Raw genomic sequence first — 17,958 nt, 5'->3', positions numbered from 1 at the left:
CAGGGATGTGGTGTCATGGTACCTGCAAGAATTCGAGCTCTGAAAGACACACGATCAACAGTAGTAACTTTGCTTTTGCTGACTGTGGCAAGTGCCCATACTACTGTAACACACAAATAATTATGCTTTAACTTATGGTAGACCCAGAATGATATTCACATATGTTCAGCTGAGGAGTGAGGCTCAGAGAGAACCAAGAGCCTTAAGAAAATCAGGCTGTTCTGAACCTTGATGTGAAAACAGTGTAGCTGGATTTCTGTGGACTCCTGCTGATGACCTGCTTCATGTTTCACAAATATAAGGTCTTAACAGTCAGTCATTATTTTTCACTGAGTTGTCTTTGAGAGAATCAGTCTTTAACTCATATTTGTGAGACTTTTTTACTTCCTTTTGAATAAAAAGGATCAGGTGGTTTTGAGGAATATGGTGACTGTTTCACAAAAGCAATGTTAACTATATATATTATTTAATAATGTTGCCAGTTACATGAACTATTTTCTTGTAATTTTTATGGAGAATACAAGCAGTATCTTCAAAATACTTTTAAAAAAGATTCTTTAAAATTCTTGTATGTGCATCAAATATGAAACTGCCCTAGATTAATAAAAGTATGAGGTTATATTTGATTATTATCTACTTGTTTTTATTTCTGTTGGGTAGTGTTTTATCAAATGTTTAACTGCAGTACATAGTGAGATAATTTAAAATGAAAAGCCCCTTATGCTTAGTCTTTGTAATATGTAACGACATCATCAAATTAGAAGAGAAATGGCCGTTGATTCCTACTCTTAAAGAAAATAAGATTTGTATGTAAACAATTTAAAATAAATAGCTAATTTGCTTCCAATTATATAGTATATAAAGCATTAGTAATGGTAGCAAATTAGGCATTATTTTATTTATACATTATCAATTGGGAAAATTGGCCCTTCACCAAATGAAACCTTCATTCTACAAGCATTTGGTTAATTCCTTACCTTTAGGCATCTAATTAATCCTCTTGAAGCCAGAGAGACAAATTCTGTGATTGTAGCTTAACAGCCATAACTGTCTGCAGGTTTGGAAGTCAAACTTGAATTTAGCCTGGAAATCATACAGGGAAAATGCCATAAGGTGCCAAAGCAATGCTGGGATTGCAGTGCACTGTGCAATATTTCCTTGCCAAATTCACTGTGAATTTTTCAGACTTGGCTTTTGGTTGTGAAGACCAAATAGTTTTCCAGTATTATTTTCTAGGTAACCAAGCTGGTGTTTATATTTTCATTTTACAAATGCAGGAAGTGGTTTGCTGAAGGCTGCAAACTCAAGAACCTGTTACTGGAGTGAAGGTTAGGACAGAGAAGCTCTTGGTTCCTTGTTCTGCATTCAGTTCACAGCAAAATGCCATTCTCCAAGAAAATTTGTGGAAATGTGTACATAAATCACAATTATAAAAATGTAGCTTATAATAAATATGTAGCAGTATATATGCACTGGTAGACAATGAGTATTAGAGAAATAATCACTAATCCTGTCTGATGGTGTGCAAGACTCCTTATGGTGCTTTAGACTTTTGCCTTATGTATAGGATTAGAAGCTTTGTGATTCATCCATTGCGTTCCTTCTGAAAAATACTCCAAAATTATATATTTGAATTGAGATACAATCCCTGAGTAAATAATATGTTTAGAGACATAGGTCCGAGATGAAGGTGTACTTTGGGTCTTAACTGTTCCTTTTCAGTAAGAGTAATGTGAGATTCACACAGACTTGGATGATAAGTGACTTAAGAGGTAGATTGTTGACCCATTCTCAAATAACTTGTTTTCAGCGTAGATGTGCCTGTTTTCCAAGCATTCTTAGGTGTTTGGACTCATGTAAATAAAAATTTAAAGCTACATGTTTCTATCTATAGCTTATCAAGCTATTTTCAGGTTTTCCTTATCGAAAACTCAAATTAGTTTCTTTTGATTATGTTTGAAATGCTGCAGTAGTAGGGTAGAGGACACTGAAGTAGGCGTTCTCTACCTGAAGTTTTATCCTTGTTGCGACAGAAAAATTATGCATTTCAATCTCCTATTTAGGATCCTTTGTTGTCCATTTCTATGCTGGAATCTTTAATAATTTTTGTAATCTGCAATATGTAGCTGAGGAGTGAAACAAGACTGAGAAAACACTATTTGGAAACAATGGCTAGGTGCCCATGATTTCTGTGGTGTTCAGGACAATATATCTGCATTTTAATCAGCTGGCTGGAAATGAAGAAGCATGCCATTGTATGATTAATGAAAAGTGCTGGGTTCAGTTATGGAAATATATGTATGTTAGAGATTTAAACTGTTGTGTGTAGCTATTCAAGTTTGCTATTAACATCAGCAGCATTGCACTGAGATTGGACCAACTGTACAACCCTCAGTGAAAGGAAACTTTTATAAAATACTTTTATTTGGTAGGGCTACAATGAGACACTGAAGTCAAGTGAACATGATTTAACTTTAATATCCTGCTATGTTTCCAGTTAACCATTAAGTTGTCATTTCCATAAACCCAAATGTTTTGATAGGAAAAACAATTGCTCTAGACAGAAAAGGAGTCAGTCTGTACACAGATCAGTTCAATAAGCAGGAGTTCTTGATGTGTTATAAGGCAGTGGCTTCCCAGCTCTTGGGGAAAATTGCAGTTTGATCAACTGCCAATAAGTGAGATCATACTCGTATCTTTTTTATTTGTTTATTTTTAATTTGTGAGCAAAGACTCTGCTCATTAAAGTAGGAACTCCACACTTGTCTTAGCCAAGTGTTACCATATCCTATATAATGAATTGTGTACACTTCCATCCTTTTCAGTCATTCATCTAATTTTCCTTGGAATTGCATGAAATACTTCATTATTCAAGTATTTTTCCAATCTGTACTATTTATATTTCTGGTACAAAACTGCATTTGATTACACTTATATAGTAGATGCTTTGTCCTTTTTATGTGGGCATGAACTTGTTGCCCTTTTTTTTTTTTTCTGTTTTGCTTTGTTTTGACAGGTAACTTAAATGATTGACCAAGTAAATGAATTAAAGTTATTTTCTGTATTTTGGGATTTATAGTGACTTCAATGAATTTGAATTACTGTAGAACTTTACAACTTTATGTTGTTTTCTGATCTTACCATAGAGTAGAAAATATTTTCATTATCTATTTTTAGCAAAATAAGTAAATTTTTTCTTTGTTTCTTATTTGTTAATAGTGACATGGCCTTTGTTTTTATTTTTCTAATTTTGGTGCATTAATGAGTTTCTAAGGGAAGTACTGAGAAGATCTGTTCTCTGTGGCAGATAGATACCAGTGTCTGAATGCCTTGGCCACAAGGCTAAGCAATATCAGATTGCTGAGGCCTGTGACAGTTAAAATATCCAGATTGTGTCTGTGAATGTTTTCACTTTTGAAAATGTAAACTTTTAGCATTAATGCTGCCATTACCAGAATGTTGCTGGCATTGCTCCTGTGTTAGAAGATAATTGCTGGACTCATTCCTGACATGTAACACTTCTCTTTTCCAGGGAGGTGGGTGGACGAACACACAGAGCTCATTGCTGAACTACTGAAGTTGGGTAAGTTCTGTTGCCTTCATTGATCTTGTGTGGCTTTCAAAATATGGACTGAATTGATGGAGCAAGCATCTGTGTAGTTCACATTACTAGAGGAGTTTGTTTATTATACTTTCCATTGAGGTTGTTCCTATTCTTGTGTGCCTGGTAACAGTTTGATTTTTGATTGCTTTTTAGGCTTTTCAGATGACCTACACAGAGCTTCTTATTTTGATTGCTACTGACTAATACTGTTTTTTAAAGGTATTTGCTGCTTTGTCACTCTGTAAAAATGTATAAAAGCCAACCTAGCTTGGAGGACGATCACAGGCACTGCCTACCTAACACTTCATAATAAATGCATTTCCCAGATATAGACTAAAGCATCTGTGGAGAGTCCTGGTGTATCTTACTTCTACCTAGATGGAGAGCTAATGCTGTAGACCTGGCCTATAACAAATAGAAAGAAAAAAGCCTTACAGTGGGATCATTTCTTCACCTAGTCAAACACGCTTTCCCCACCTTTCTGTCCTTTGTCCTTCATGGTTCTTCCTCTGTGTTGAAGATGATCCTATTCAGTGCCCCAAAAGCACTATTTTCCCCTTAATCAAGTGCCACACTTTCTTCTGCCAGACAGTGCAGGAGTGTTAAGTTGGGAGCTTTGGTGGATTGCCAGCTCCATTTGCTGTATGGAGGGGGAGGAAATTCACACAAGTACCACCCTTTTCAAGGCTTTCATCCCCTACAGAATGTATTAACAAGTCTGAAAGCAGCTGTGCTTGCTCCTGCTGTAATAATGGTAGATCCAAATAAATGTAACTGGCCTTGCCCATGCCTTGAGTTTCAGTTGAATTACATAATTATGGTTCCTTTAGACTCCATCAAGAAGGAAAGTTCAAGAGCAAATCAGAAAATTTTAGAAATTGGAGAAAACCAAGTGACTGTCAACTGGACTTTCATTACTCTTTATTTTTAACAACAATGAAATTGCAAAGAATTAGAATACTTAAAACCCTCATGGGAGATGTTATGCACTGCATATGTTGTTGAGTTAATGTGAAATACCTGTTTAAATCAGCTTTTTCTGTAGTTTCCTTGTCATAAGTCTTAATGTCAGCAACATCTGCAATGGAATTGCAATGCAAATCAGTGCAGATTATCACCAGTTAATAAAGAGTCAAAACCATATTTTAGGTAGCACAATTTCTTCGGTTTATTTCTATGGTTAATCTACTCATATGTTTTCAATAAATCCTAACATTAAACACAGAAGGTATGTACAGCATGATATGTGAATGACTTTGATTTTGGCATAGCATTTGGTTGTTCAAGACCAAATCCTACAATTTGGTCTGCTCTTCTGATCTGAACTCCAAATATTCTTTGCTTATTTAGCAGTGCTCTAAAGAAGGATTTGAACTCTCATTTTGACACAGATCTTGCAAGAGATGTACTCTTAACTTTATGTGCATCCCTAAAATCAACAAGGAAAATGGGAAATTATTCAATTTGGAGGATCATTCCTTAAGCATTATTCTCAGACTGAGTAGACATAATGGGGGAATCTTTCCTCTTAACAGTGTCATTTTATGTAATGAAAAAAATCAAAGTTTCAATAATTTCAACTGGAAGTTTTTGGATGTACTACTGCCTCACTGAGCATGAACTGTAGTTTTCAGAACAATCTCAGAGATGTCCCGAAATCAAAACAGAAGAAAAGGAAACCATATTCCCCAGCCCCAGAGGCAATTTTGAAAATACAATTCTATTTATTATTGGATCTTATTATCTATACAAGGCTTTTGCCTTACCTTTGTTACCACAAGAAATACTTTTTATGAGACTACTGTTTCTGAAGATGATATTTGTCCCTGATTGATTGCCTTTGAGATGGTGACACTTCTTGTTTTATGGAAATATTACCATGCTTTGAACACTGAGCTTTAGAGAAGCCCCAGGGGTGAACAAAGAGCTGTCTAGGACCCCAAAAGCAGTGCTACAAGTTAGGTAGTGTTTAAATGGGGGAGGGATGGCCTGCCCCAATCTCTCCATGAGTTCCCCACAAGGCTGTTAGCTTTGTTTAGTCCTGAGTTACTGATCAGCATTTGCTGTCACTCCTGCAGCTATGGTAGAATCAGGCCTAGCAGTTTAACTTTTAGTTAGCACCAGCTTTGTTCTCTCTGTGAGCCCTTGGAGCAGTCTCACAGTAAGAACAAACACTTTGGCTGAATATTGTAGAGACAAACAACCTGCTAATTTCAGGGAAGTGCTTTTAGGATCAGAATTCTTTGTAATAATTTGTTGGCCCAAACTACCTGATAGTCAAGGTTTTAAATCAGTGTAGCTTTCTCCTGGTACCCAATTATAATTAGTTTTTAGTAATATAAGAATTACTAGTAAAATCAGTATTCATGGCAGTATATTTGTAGTTTCTGGTATCTTCTGTTATATGTGTGTGAGCAAATGGCATATTTGGCCTTAGAGCAGCACAATGCCCCTGCGGTGCAGCTGCCTAAGTATGCACTAGGAGCACGTGTATGTGGGGCATCCAGCTCTCCCAGGAGTTGTAGGTGACACAAATGTGTTCCTCAGGGATATGTCACAGCATCATAATCCACCATCCTCCTAATTTAATGGGCATTTTACTACATTCTACATGCCCAAAATAGGAAGGCAAAGAACGACCAGACCCTGTGTTATTTTGTTTGTCTTTATCTCTGCCAGGGCATAGAAGTAGTCAGAGCTCAGTGGACTATTTGTGAGCACTGAGTAGTCTGAATGTTTTGTAACTCAGTGGGAAATCAGAAGCAGCATTGCATAAGCATTGACAATATTAAAAAATAAAGAGGATTGGGGTGTTTCTTGCATACAGTAGGCCTAACCATTTCAGTGATGAATGTAAGCAGATTTCTGAGGTCCTGAATGCAAATTTAGGTGGAACCATTTGAATTTACAAAATAAAAAAATAAAATATCCCCAAATGAAACCCTGCTTGAAGGACTGAACATGCGAGTAGCAAGTTCTGCTTCAGACTTCAAGAGATAAAGTACGTTAGTGTGTATCTGTTAGTCTAATTTATTCAGTGTCATTGCTGTATCACAACCTTCTGTTTGATTTTCTTATAAACTAATAATTTCCTGAATGAACTAATACTGCCATAGCCACTAGTACCTCTGCCTTGTAGAAGTTTTTTATTGTTGTGTATGCAACTAAATTGAAATATCTTTCACTTGAAATATTGACTTTAATATCTCATTTGAAAAATTCATGAAGCCTTTGATGTTAAATCCATACTCAATTTAGCCAAATGCCATTAGAATATGCAATATGCCTGAATACAGAGAGCATTATTGTCTGTGTTTCTGCAGAAGAATTACATTTTATGACTGTAACGTCAGGATCTTTTTTGGATTTGTTCATGAAGAAAAGAAAGAGAAAGGCAGCACATTAGAAGCAAAATGAAAAGTGGTATTGATTAGGCTCTCATTTACCCTCTCTTTGCTTGAATCCCTAAATGCATGGAAATAAGGGTTGTGCCAGAGCAAGTAACAATGCTCTGTAATGAATGGAAGAATCTTTAGAAAATTAGTGTAAACACGTATGATAGTGCACAGATGTTGCTCCTAGTAACTGTCATACATTTATTTTACATCTCCATTTACATACATCTCTTTATTTCCTAATAGTATCATAATAGAAACATGACAATAGTTAATGATTTCATAAAACATGGAATGTAAAGCTGACAGAGAGGTAGAACATTAATTGAAACCTATAGCTATAGTGCATTAGAATTACATCTCCTAAATTACTCCTGATAAAAATATCCCTCTTCTACAGAGAAAGACAAAGACAGGTAAAAAAACTAGGCTTTCAACAAATTAATTTTTTTTTCCAGTAAAACAGACTGGCAAATGTTGCAAAATCTCCTGAGTGCTAATAGAATCGTATTTGCCTTTAGTAATTTATGGGCACTTTTCCTCCAGCTATCGATCACAGTTGAAAAAAGTAAACTGCATTAACATTTTAGGCAATAATGGCTCCAGAAAATGTTTGATTTTTATCACTACCAAAACTGATGTCAGGAAACTTGGTTCTTCAGCAGAAGAGGGAGAGCTGAGGGCAACCAGCTTGTATTGTAGTGTGTTCATGCAAGTGCCCAGATCTGACTGAACAAACTGGATGTTAACCAATGTTTTGAGCTTGTTACGTTATCCTAAAACATAAAAAGTAAGTTGATGGCACAAGTCAGGAGCTTGCTGTGCGGCAGTGATGAGGTATCCAAAGTACCTCGGGGTCTCTGAGGATTCCAGTGGGCGCTGCAGGGGCTGAGGGAGAGCTGCTCTCTGCCACCATCTCCTGGCCAGTGCCTGGGACACAAACTGCCTCTAGTTCCTCCGCTGCTGGCTTTGGCAAGCTATTACCTCAACCGAGGCGACAGTCACAGCCATTTGAAGCAAGCTCATACTGGAAAAATAGCACATTTTGAAGTTTCCAAAGGGAAACTGGACCCTAACAGGCTTATGTAGGTGTATGTTAAAGTGGATGGTGCAAAATGCCAGACTAAGGGAGCTGAAAACTCTGTGAATAAATCCAGACCATTAGTGCCTGGGATTTTATGCTTGGAATTAGGGGAAGTGTTTTGGTCAATGATGATGACTCATGTTGTCAGATAGTCCTGAATGCTCTTGATATGGGTGTTATACAGATTGGTGACTGGAGTTGAATTTCTGCAGAATATTTATATATTATGAGAGGAAACAGCATCATTTCAATGGTTAGTACTTTCAAAATGCCAATTTTTACAGTTACCAGTGGAACTTACCTCTATTATTGGGGAGCAGTGCTGTAAGATAGATTGATTTTGAAAGTGAAATTATATTTGAAGTTTCAGATTTTAGGTTAGATTTCTGGTTTTACCATAGGCCTTTACCATTTGCAGAAATCTGTGATCTACAAAAGTGAGTTTAATGAAACTTCTTCTTACATTAGTGTTTTTGTACATGATAACACAATAGATTGATACTTTGTTTCTGTATAATTAATTTTGACAACAACGAACATGTGGAATTTGTGTACAAACTGAAGCTGCAATCTTTCCAAATCCTTCCATTGCTCAGGTTATTCCATACTTTTATGTCGTTGGAGCAATGAAATTATATTGCTGTTTGGTCATATGTTAAATTAATTTTGACAAGTTAAAATAGATGTTAAAGCGAGCATCCTACAAATTAATTAACAATTGATTGGCACAGTTTATAATTTTCATAAGAAGAAGAATAATGTATATTCTGAGTACAAATGAAAGTTAAATATTTCCACATCCTGGAAGAAATTTTTTGAGTTAAAGATCATGTAAATGATATGATCTTTTTTATGTAGAACCAAATTAATATCCTTGCTTCTGTTTTAAACAACTGTGCAAACATTTCATGGAGATCTAATACCCTAGTGCTTTTTCTTCAGCTGAAAAAAGGAACATCAGAATCTCTGTGCCTCAAAAGATTCTTTTTTACATTATGTCAAAAAAATGAAATAGTCTGAAGTATATATTAGGATGTAGGGTGTAGTTTATATGTGTACCACTGAATCTGATACAAGTGAATAAAAACTTATTAGAGAAATTCATTTGCCATGCCTGAAGCCTTTACAGTGAACAGTTTTACAGATCTCATTTTTCAGATCTGAATTTTATTTCAGAAGCTTTGCAGTCTGCTGACTAATGAAGAATGGTGAGAAAGAACACTAAAGTTGTATCAAAAAGAAAGTAACTTTCAACTGCAATTTAGAAATATCGCACAAATCAGCATGTGGCTCTACACCTGTGTCTATCAAACATGAAAACAAATTGCATCCTTTTTTTGGATCACCTAGTCAATGGTGTTGAATTTCTGGCTTTTAGTTTCAACCAGGTAAGATAAGGTGGCCTGTTCAGCCCATGTTATTAAAGAAATTGGTTCACCTATTTGATTTCATGTCATTGTAGTTCCAACCATTCATTTATTCAATAAACAGTTTGGTATGTTCTGAGAAATAATGAATATTGATTAAAAAATCAATCACTTATTAAGAAACAGGGAAATTGTTTATCCAATCAATTTTAATTTTTGATTTGTTATTTATATTTTCCAATTTAATCCACCCCTCCCTTAGGCTCCCAAACTACTAAGGAAATCAGGAGGAAGGGCAGAGTGATGCTGGCAGCAACTGTGCAAAGAACACAAAACCTAATGCATTCATTTCAGATTAGACTGATGGAAATAGGCCATAATAAAGGAGGCTGTGATTAAGAACTGTGGATACATTACCTCATGCACCTTTGGCCATTGCACCGAAACTTTAACTTTTAATACAATTTATGAGGCTCTCTGCTTCCTACGTATTACATCACTTAATTCTGACACTGTCAAAACACAATAGTTACAAAAATATTGCAGGTTTCATCTAAGCTGGCAGAGATTCTGAGCATGGAGGCTGAATGCACGAGACAGTGAGAGAGACCTGTACAAGTGCTCTGGAGCATTTATCCATTCTCTTGATGAGACCTAAGCCCTGAACAGAGGTGCTGAATATCCCTTTTTGCAAGGGAACAGAGAAACCAACTGATGCATTTCATCTGCATGTGTGCACTGATTCTAGTTTCATTGTTCATTACACTATTGAAGAAAACTGCCTTGATACATACAGGCAATAGACAAATATTCCTCCATCACTGATGAATAGTTTAGTCTCTTTGGGATTTTTGTGTAGAAGTTGGAAAAAATTCCTCTTTGAATTTGCCTGAGTGAGGGATCTTCCCTCCCCACCATCATGTGTGACCAAATGTAGTTCTCCTTTTTAATGAAGCAGAGGTGTGCTAGTCTCTTCATATTTAAAGTTGGTATGAACTATGCTTTGCTTACCTGATGTTCTCTCATACCCAACTTCTTGTCAGAATATTATTTTTTTAAGGAATAAGGAAATACACTTGTAAAGAATAGGGTAGATATTTTATGGATTGCAAGTTTTTTTAAAGGACTTTTTCATGGGGAAGGATGTGGAAACACTACTTGCAATCTGTCACACTGCTTTTGTGGGCCTTGAGCTGGTAAATAAAAACTCACCTTCTTGTGAATAGGTGAAAAGTGAGAATGCATGAGAAAAAAAACCAAATAGGCAGAGCCAAAGGCAAGGGCTATGTGGTCTGAGATCTACAAGGGAAGGAGGGTGGCTTCTGTGGAAGGTATCCTATAAAGGAAGGAGATTCAGTCCTTGTGTGTATTTCAGCCTCTGTGGAAACCCAAGGCTCTGAGGTGTGATTAGCAGTGTTAAGTAATCAAACCTTGTCACACTAATTGTGTTGTTAGTCTTTCAAGTATGGGACAGTAAGGGAAGAACTAATTATTTTTTTTCTCTAATAAACAAGCATATTATATGGGAGTTGAGAATTCAGGTTGTACATAAAAGAAAAACTACTGCTGTTACCTGGCTTATGTAGTCCTCCTACCTTTGAAAGTTCTGTGAGAAATTTAACTGGCCATGTTTATGATCAATCTTATGGGCAGTTCTTAAAGTTGGCTTTATCCATTATATTTCCTGGCATTCTGCTTGTTGATGACCTCACTTTCCTCTTAATTTGTATCTTTCATCAGTTTTTAAGGCAGATGAGGTATTCCTTGCCTTTCATTTCACTAACACTCATTCACAAAAGAACTGTGATCTGCTCTGTGATTGAAATAAAAACCCCCTTGTTTTAAAATGTCATTTTAATGTTTAAAACATAGAGATTGTAGTCCAAGAAACTATGACCCAGATGAAGCTAAGTACAACATTTGTGTAAATGTTTAAAAATACTCAAAGATTGCAATACTTTGTTTTGCAGCTTGGGGATGTACACAACAAACTTCCCCATGGTATCTCATGGATCCAGTTCTACTCTCTGATGATGTAGCACCAGATATCAATAAAAAATTTTTGGCTGACACCAGCTGAGAAGCATTTGCAGGCATTCAGAAGATTAACTTTAGAATTCTAAAGATCTTGTTAAGTACTGGGGGAAAAAGACCCCAGAGTTTAATTACACAATGCATGATCAGAACCCTCAGATTTAAAAAGTGGGAAAAAATTACTGCTTGAAGTGTTAGACCTGAGATTCAATACTCTGCCTGAGTTTTGGTCAACATAAAGACTTTGAAACAGAACAATAAGCTGCCTTGAAACTTCTGGATTTACCTAGCTAAGAAAAGACTGAGGGGTGAATAATGTAAGTTCTAAATGATTGCTATGAACAGGATTGTTCCCTATGTTCACTAAGTGCTGGGCAAGATCTTCTTCCTGTGTGTAGGAAAAGAAATTTGTATTACAGAACAAGGAAGAAGCAATCTTTCATTCTATGATGCTAACTGGGAGATGGGAACAGCTATTTTAGGAGGCTGTGTAATTGTGATAATTTTTGAGAAACAGGTTATACAGAAATATACAGCTTATTCCTTATTTATATTAGACCCTTCTTGAAAGTGCAAAGCTGCCCTGGTTGGCCTACTGAGCTTCTTTTCCTTCTTTCCCTGATAGCATTCCTTGATTAATTTAACTGTTCATTACTTCTCCCAGATTAAGTCTCTGAATAAGAAATGGTTAAATAATTTGGAGACTTGAAATTACTACTACTACCCACCATTTTTTGTTTCATTCATTTCATTGCATTCCTGTATTTGGGGACAGATGTATACATGGCATAAATGAGCAGATCTGAGTATCTGATGAGGGAAGATAAGATATAATGCCAGTTTGGTACAGAGTTAGATTTAGGTTTTTCTGTGTGTTTATCCTCACACTAATGGAGTGAAAAGTTGGATGCAAACACCCAGCCATTATTCCATGAAACCTTTACCTCCTGTTGATGGGATCACAGCAAAAAAAAGGTAATCAGTATTGGTTCTACCAAAAGTTTCATCTGATGTCATCTCTGAGTAATCATTAAACATTCAGGAAGAGTAAGACAGTACTGAATTGCTTCACACATCTGAAAAATTAACTGCATTTGGTGTAATAGATTGAAAGAGACCACAGGAGTGTTGCACAGCACTTTGACTTTCCAAAGAATAGGTCCTTCTGTAAGGAACCATGAAAATAGATATAGAGATGAAATTTCTTTAAGCTTTTTTTCTAGTTTGCAGAAGATTTTGATTAACTTGGAGCAGCATTAAGCTTTATTTAAAGGTGAAGCCCGAACACTGTATATGTTTGCCAGTTCATGGCTAGTTAAATGTAATTGCATTACATTGCTACAAAACAAATGGAACAGCCTGGAGTACTGTGTCCACTGTGTTTATGTTAAAGAAAGCCCTGAGTTGAACTGAAAGTCTTGTAGGAAAGGAATGATGATTCATTTTCTAGGGCAATTGTTCTTTTGAAAAACTTACATATACATTCATACCTCTCTGCCACGACTCTGCCAATAGTTCTCGAAGGGTTTTTCCTGCAAGGGCTCCCATGGGCAGTGCAGAATAGTCCTGTTGTGGCCACTCCTGAGTGTAAGCAGAGACCTGTTCTGTTTACAGCATCAGGTTAAGGTGTAGTGTAGTTAAGTGATGCTATGATGACTTTGAGTAATTTTAAGTTATTTGTGTTAAATTCTTCATGAAATGTGAAGAGCTAGTAAGAAAGTACATTTGTTATTAGTGAACAACCTTGATTCATTGGGGCCCTATGTGTCAGTCCCTGTGTACTAAAGGAGTCTAGACTCCTCAGTGTGTTTGTTGACTGGTTGTGAATTGTTCTGGTTTGTCATATTTTCTGCATTATTCTAATCTTCTCAGTATGAATGGAATTGCATCCCCTTTTGCTTGACAGCAAAGACAAACATCAAGCTGTCCAGAAGATAGAGTGCCATTTTATTCCTCTTTTGAAATTCTTGATGGGATGGGCACAACATCAGCAAACACTCAAGAAAAAACCTCCTGACCCTCCAATTATTCTTGCTGACATTTTTATAATAATTTCTTTTTCAAGGAATACTGAGTCTTTTGTGTCAGAACAAAAACAAAACCAAAAAAACCAACAAAACCCCCTCAGACTTTATTTTATTATTATTTGGTCAGAACTTGCATTCTACAGAAGTCCTAATTTAAATTAAATTAGTGCTCAGAATGTTATCTTTGCCCCACTACAATTCTTAAAATTTAAGCAGAGCGTATTATACTAGAATCATTATGTTAAAATGGCTGTTATGATGGTTTTAAACCAAATGGTTTGAACCAGCTTTGTTCCCAGTCTAGCATTAAATATCATGCACACTGTTGCTATGTAATTGTGGCTACACGTTTTGGAATGTTCCTTATGTGTACAGAATGGAGAAAAACCATATTACCATGTTATTCAACATGAAAAACTATAAAAGCCTGCAATTCAAATATGCCTTTTTGAGACAATTGAATTAACAGAGTTAGATTAAAATATAAATGAACTTGTTAAGTAATACTTTATTTTCAAAACCCATTTCCTCTTTATATTATTTATACAGTTGGCATGTTTGACCAAGAGAATTGATATATTGTCCTCAATAGGGTAAATATCCACTGTGATTACTCATTTAATTGCCAGAGCCATCTTTCTCCTTTCAAATACAGCCGTATTTAAGAAAAGAAGTCCATTATTGTTTCTCTAAGTACTGTGCTGTATCCATAAGATGAGCCTGTCCTTCCTGTTTCTGTGTGAAACCACAAAGCTCATACTCCGTGCCCACAGTAACTTTTTGCAAGTACAGTGTATTAAGCCACCCTCTCCCTCTGTGCCTGTGCCCTGTTAGACAGGAGGTTGCCAGGCTTTACTGACACCTGCTAACGCCAAGCTGTGCACAATGGATTCTTTGGAGTTCATGGCTGAGTATTCTGATAACAAGATAAAAATAATGCATGGTGTTAAAAACATCAGAGACTCAATTTAAATGGATGGAAAGGATAGTGTTTATTCACATTCCAAGGCACAAAACTGCATATGTTCAGTGCACACTTTGGGTGCTTAATAAGCTCAAGTCCCAATGAATTGGTTCTTGACAGTTATGAATGGTAGACTGGCTGCATTAAAGCAATGAGGGAGCTAACAGCAGGTTTGCAACTGGGTTTGAATAAATCATCAACCAAACATATAATGGCATTGTAACAGTAGGCCAAAGCCTCTCCAGCCATGTGATTGCTAGTTGCCGGGAGACCATGAATCTTGGGTATTCTGAAAATATTGAAATAATTTTAGCTGTCTCAAATTTATAGAATCTCTGGAAAAATATAATACATTTAAATATATTAAAATATAACTACTTTGTCAGGGGACATGTAAAGCTTTTAGACAAAATACGGCTTTTTAACTAAACCAGGTTTTTTGCATATTGATTTGCTTTCTTTTGTTTGATTTATAATGTATTTAGAAAGAATATTTGCAAAATGTGATGTAGTATTTAAAATCTTGACTGTAGTAACTCTCTACCGCTAATGAACGCATGCGTAATTATTGTTGGCCTCTTAGGTGTCCATCCAGCTGTCCTTTTTTTCTTACATGGGTAACTTTACCCTTTAAAGGGGTCCAGTGGAAGTCAAATGCACTGCTTTTGTGTTTCAATTTAATTGCATTAACAAGCTTTTAAAAGCTGAGATCTTATACTATGCTTGCAATTATGTTTCCTGCAAAAAATTATGTCAGCAGTAGAAGCATTGCATCAAATCCAGTCTTTTTTGTCCCCTTCTTCAGAAGGAATTTTGCCAGATGTGTATTTGTGCTATCCACAGATGCAATGTATACAGGATAGGCCTCATTTACAGTGGGATTTTTAGGCTGTCTTCTAGTTTTGTGGATTGAATGTTTAACTTGATTGAATTGGATTGCATAGACAGATATTTAGTCTGATGTGGCCAAGAGGTGAGAGTCAGAATGACTCTTCATGGGCGGCTCATCTGCTCACAAGCCATGTCCTGCACCAGGAGCCTTTAGTGCTCAACACCAGAACTTGCTGTGCAGCTGGGGTAAGTGTGGGAGACCTCAGAGACTGTTTAGAGCAGCTGAAAGATGGAGTTTCTTCTTTTCTTATTCTGCCACAAATTTTCTTTTCATGACTTTAGGCCATTGCTTAGTTTTCCTGGTAATAGGGAAGACATCCCTTTCTCACAAGAGTCAGGAGAAAGAGTGATTCGCTGATTGTAAGGCTGTTGTATTTTGTGATTATAAGGCCGCAATTAGTTGTTAACTTACACTAAAAGAAATAACAGGAAAAAACATCTGATGATTTATGAAGTATAAATTCATGGTGTATTTAAATTCTGCCTTAAATAGATGTAATGAATATACCAATGATAGTCCTTTTGTAAACCAAAATATACAAACATAAAGATTTCTTTCAACGCAATATACTTTTGCAAGAGTTCAATCAACTGAGCTTTTTTTTTTTTTTAATAAGAATTCCCTTTCTGTAAGACAGCAACATCATGGAATAGGCACTAAGCAAAGCCTGGGAGAGAGAAATGGAGAGAGTGAAAACTAAGGGCATGTGAAGAACAGTCACATTCCAGCAACAGCAGCAAAACAGTTTCAATTTTCTGGATTATTAATTCAAATTCACACGCACATGCCAGTTAAAATTAAAGGCCTTTTTTTACGGCTCTAGTTTAAATTAAAGATTATATTCTGCTCCACAAGTCTGAATTAAATAGCTTATTTTGCACACCAAGCTCTCATTTTAAAGCTAATAAAGAAAAGACATAGCATGTACGTGCAAGCTTAAGACAGGAAGGGTCTAAATTACTACACCTGTTTCACTTGGGAGCTACTTTATTAGTGTTACAAAACTTGGCTTTCAATTTGGCAGTTAGAAGCACATTTAGAACAAGCATTTCTTTGTTTTGACAGAAAGGCTATGGTAAATGAATGACGTTTGAGCAAGGTGTGAAATGTGAAGGTACAAAATTAACTGGTAAGATAATTACTGTTCTAATTCTGCATAAACAAGCATTTTGAAAATCATTAATAGTTCAGGGAAATAATGTTAGTGATTAAATAAGGTGGTTTGCATCACTGAGCACAACTAAGCTGCTTTAATTACATTTGAAAGCAAGGGAAAGTAGCTAATTAAAATTAGCACAGGGTTCCTGAATGACCAGCATTGCATTGTTGCCCTAACCTGTTTAATTGCTTGTTTATTAATAATATGTCTTTATTTTCCCCTCTTCTGCATTTAGCAAAATTATTAAGGAAGTTGAAATGTGTAAAGAGAATCTATATATACTTATCAGAATATGCAATGCAGATCTAACCCAGGGAATTACTTCCAAGGCAAGCCAACATAATTCAAAAGTTGTAACTTTTCTTCATATTAATAATGTTTTCTTCCTGAGTCACATTCCTATGTCAATCACGTCCATGAAGAAGAAAAATGGTCTTTGGCATAATTGCTGAATTGCAGCATTTTGTAGCTTTATTTGCCTTATTTTTAAAATTGCTTGAATCACTAGCTCAAATATAGGTAATAAATCTAAGAAAAATCAATAATAAATTATGGAAAACATGAGCAAAAATATAATCTAAATTAGAAGAAAGCTTTGTATTGTCTCAGCCATTTTTTAACCCAACTTGTGCTACATTTACTAGCTGCAATAGGTAGATCTGTTCTGAGAAAAGACAAAACTCAGTATCCCAAGGTTTCCACCATATGTGTCCTTCAGTTAAGGAACATCTGTGTGACACACCTGACTTTCTCTTGCTAGTCTCTCGTGTGTTTTTTTAAGTTACATTTTATCAGCATAAGCCTATAGGAAATAGTTGGGAGAGGTGTTAATCTACACACTTGAAGCAAATATACAGTATAATACAATGAAGACAACTAAAAATAGAGTAAAATGCTAATTTATTTTTTCCTATTTAGCCATAATCAAGTCAAGTTGAAGCAGACATGATGTTTTCCACGTTGATTTAGTATTTATAGCGTACCTCTGATGTGAAAGGCTCAGATGCATAATAATTTACATACATATACATTTTAAACAGTAAAAATTCATAAAAATGTGAAGTTCTATATGGAAAGGTAGCAGATCCCCATGAAAGCAAGTTAAATCGTGGGAATTATGCTTATGGAACTGATAAGCAATTAAAATAAGGAGTTAATTTTAACTTCATGAATAGTAGAGAATATTCAGCAGACAGTACATACATTATTTTATAGGTGCATGTTTTTATGAACAAAGAGGAGGATTCTGCTCTGTATTATAGGATGGTAAAGAAAGATCCAAGTCACAGATTTCAGTGAGATTTTTCTGCTCCAAGTCTACACAAAATATGTGATTAACATTTTCAGCAATAGCATATGGCACCAATAAGTGAAGGTTGTAGAGAGATAGTATTGGTGGATAGTGGTATAACATCACCATTCCAGTGATTGT

General features: G+C 35.8%; 1 long non-coding RNA gene across 1 annotated transcript in view; it reads left to right on the top strand.

Annotated features, from left to right (window-relative positions):
* Positions 1-17,958, top strand: part of LOC115906293 — a 152,958-nt gene that overhangs the window by 110,679 nt on the left and 24,321 nt on the right. The window contains exon 3 of the long non-coding RNA XR_004060910.1: positions 3,533-3,583. This is a non-coding gene — a long non-coding RNA (uncharacterized LOC115906293). The remainder of the gene's footprint in view (positions 1-3,532; positions 3,584-17,958) is intronic.

This window comes from Camarhynchus parvulus, chromosome 8, assembly GCF_901933205.1.
Source record: "Camarhynchus parvulus chromosome 8, STF_HiC, whole genome shotgun sequence".
In the NCBI taxonomy this organism is placed as follows: domain Eukaryota; kingdom Metazoa; phylum Chordata; class Aves; order Passeriformes; family Thraupidae; genus Camarhynchus; species Camarhynchus parvulus.
Note: the sequence above shows the minus strand (reverse complement) of the source record. Positions and strands in the feature narration are given on the sequence as shown.